Source organism: Engystomops pustulosus, chromosome 1, assembly GCF_040894005.1.
Source record: "Engystomops pustulosus chromosome 1, aEngPut4.maternal, whole genome shotgun sequence".
NCBI lineage: Eukaryota > Metazoa > Chordata > Amphibia > Anura > Leptodactylidae > Engystomops > Engystomops pustulosus.
The window spans coordinates 269,336,039-269,338,505 of record NC_092411.1 but is presented as its reverse complement, the minus strand read 5'-3'; positions in this window follow the sequence as shown (position 1 = coordinate 269,338,505).

Below are 2,467 nucleotides of genomic sequence, written 5' to 3'. Positions count from 1 at the left end.
GAACTGCCTCTGATACATCCCTTCCTGTGTGACCTCTTTACCTTTCCTGTTGACTGAGCTACCCGGAGCTGAGCTCGGACTCTCTGAACTAACAAAGAGTTGACCATTAACAATGTATCCAGATGACCATGGCATTCATAGAAGATTGCAGTAGAAAGGTTCCACTGTACATAGTCACATGCCCCATATACACAAGCCCTGGGCAGGATTTGGGCACCTACTGTGAAAAGTCCATAAAGAGTCCATATGGAGGAACCACCTCTATGGATCCGATAAGGGCCATAGATCTTGATTTCGTGCAAGGCAAAGCTATGGTCCAAAGGGGTCATCTGATAAAGGGGGGCCCTCAATCAACCTGGGCAGCCCATTTAAGGTACTTTGATTTTTGTGGATTTGTTCATGGTGACATAAGCCCCACTCAAACATGCACTAAAACAATAAAATAAATAGACACAACACCAAAAGCTTAGTGGAATAAATTGGCCGCGATGTTTATTAAAAGGTAACCATAAAATATTTAATAATTAAAACTCCATAAATAATTAAATAATACAAACAATACATTACATAATATTTAACATACATCAAATCAAAAATCACAAGTATTTAATAAATTAAACCAAGTCTCCCCAGCAACGGCTGGGAGACATAACTCCCACTAATAAACACCGCGACGATAGTAGCATAAAGTTAATAATAGGGCGGGCCGGGCGGGGCGCTTCAAACAGTTTCTTCTTGCAGACTGGCCCAGATCACCGGCGACTGCTTCTTATAAAGGTAAGGCTACAGAACTATTAGCCAATTAGAAATACGCCTACTCAAACTACTCCAGCAACAATAATTTCATTGCTCCAGCCCATAACCAATCCGGGCTGAGCATAACCAGCTAGTATAGTAACAACGATTTCATTGCTCCAGCCCATAACCAATCAAAGCTGAGCTTACCTCAGGCCCTCAGAACCTGAACAAGTTAGCAGTAACCAGGCAAAAACCTGCCAAAAAGCGGGAAATATATACTTCCCGATTAACCATTTAAGTACCACCACATAAACCAATACCATATGAATAAAATGTAATATATGGGGGCTATGTCACCATGCGTCCCCTTCACCAATGTTCCAGGGGGCCCTAAACAGGAAAATTTATGCCGTTTATACAACAAAAATCTGTGAAAACCTAAAAACTGGTTACATTATTGTTGCAAAAAGTTGAGGCATAGCAGGTCTACAGTAACTTTATAGCCCAGGTAGCCATTCCTACATTTATACAGGCAGTCCCCGGGTTACATACAAGATAGGGTCTGTAGGTTTGTTCTTAAGTTGAATTTGTGTGTAAGTCGGAACTGTATATGTTATCATTGTAACCCCAGCCAGAACTTTTTTGGTCTCTGTGACCATTGGATTTTAAAAATGTTGGGTTGTCATAAGAATCAGGATTAACACTAAAGCTTCATTACAGACACCTGTGATAACTGTCACAGCTGATTATTGTAGCCTAGGACTAAAGTACAATAAATTACCAATATCCAGAGGTCCGTTTGTAACTAGGGGTCGTATGTAAGTCGAGTGTTCTTAAGTAGGGGACCGCCTGTATAAGATATTATTATAGAGGAATAACAACAAAGAGGAATATTGTACTCAGTGATGGGTCTTACACACTTATGGGCGGAATACAGTAGTAGATTATAATATAGGTGGTTTGGGCCGTAACCCAGGGCTTGAGCCTTTAAGCCAAAGTCACATACCAAATATTATACTGAGAAGGACCTTCACCTATGAACATCTGTTCCTGCTCTCAATACACATACACACAAAAGAGCTATTTCAGGACCTTTAAAAGTTCCTCCAAAGGTCCTGAAACCAAATATTGAAAACAGCAGAAGGGACACGTCCTCCATTCCCCAAGAAGATGATTCTAGTACCAGATGTAAGAAGTGACTCCAGACTTGTAGGGGCTATAATATTCATACAGCCCAGGGCCCGTGCCAGTCTTAATTCGCCCCTGCTGGAAAACTGGACTTCAAATGGAAAATGGAAAATTCCTTCAAATGCTACACAGGTACTTGGGTCGATGAATCCTAGACAGAATAACGATCAATATCCCAGCACTGAGAAGCCACATTGTATTGATCTCTAAATAGACTTCACACCCTGGTTACATAAAACAATAGTCACAGGTGTAAAAAAAAAAACTTTGTGAACCCTTTACTATTTTGGGCTTTTTAGAAGAAAATACTATAAATAACACAAAGACAGTGTAAGATCTCTACAACTTGCAACTCCACAACTTGCTTCTAATTAGTTTTGTCTTCCCTTTTCCAACTTTCTCTTCCTCAGTTTCGGTCCTGTTCTTACAGATCATCTTCTTGTGGTGGCTACCTCAGGATTTTTTTTTAATGAATATTGGAAAGAACCTTTAAGTTTCTTAATCTACCCAAATTCTGGCTTCTACAATATAATGGTTCACA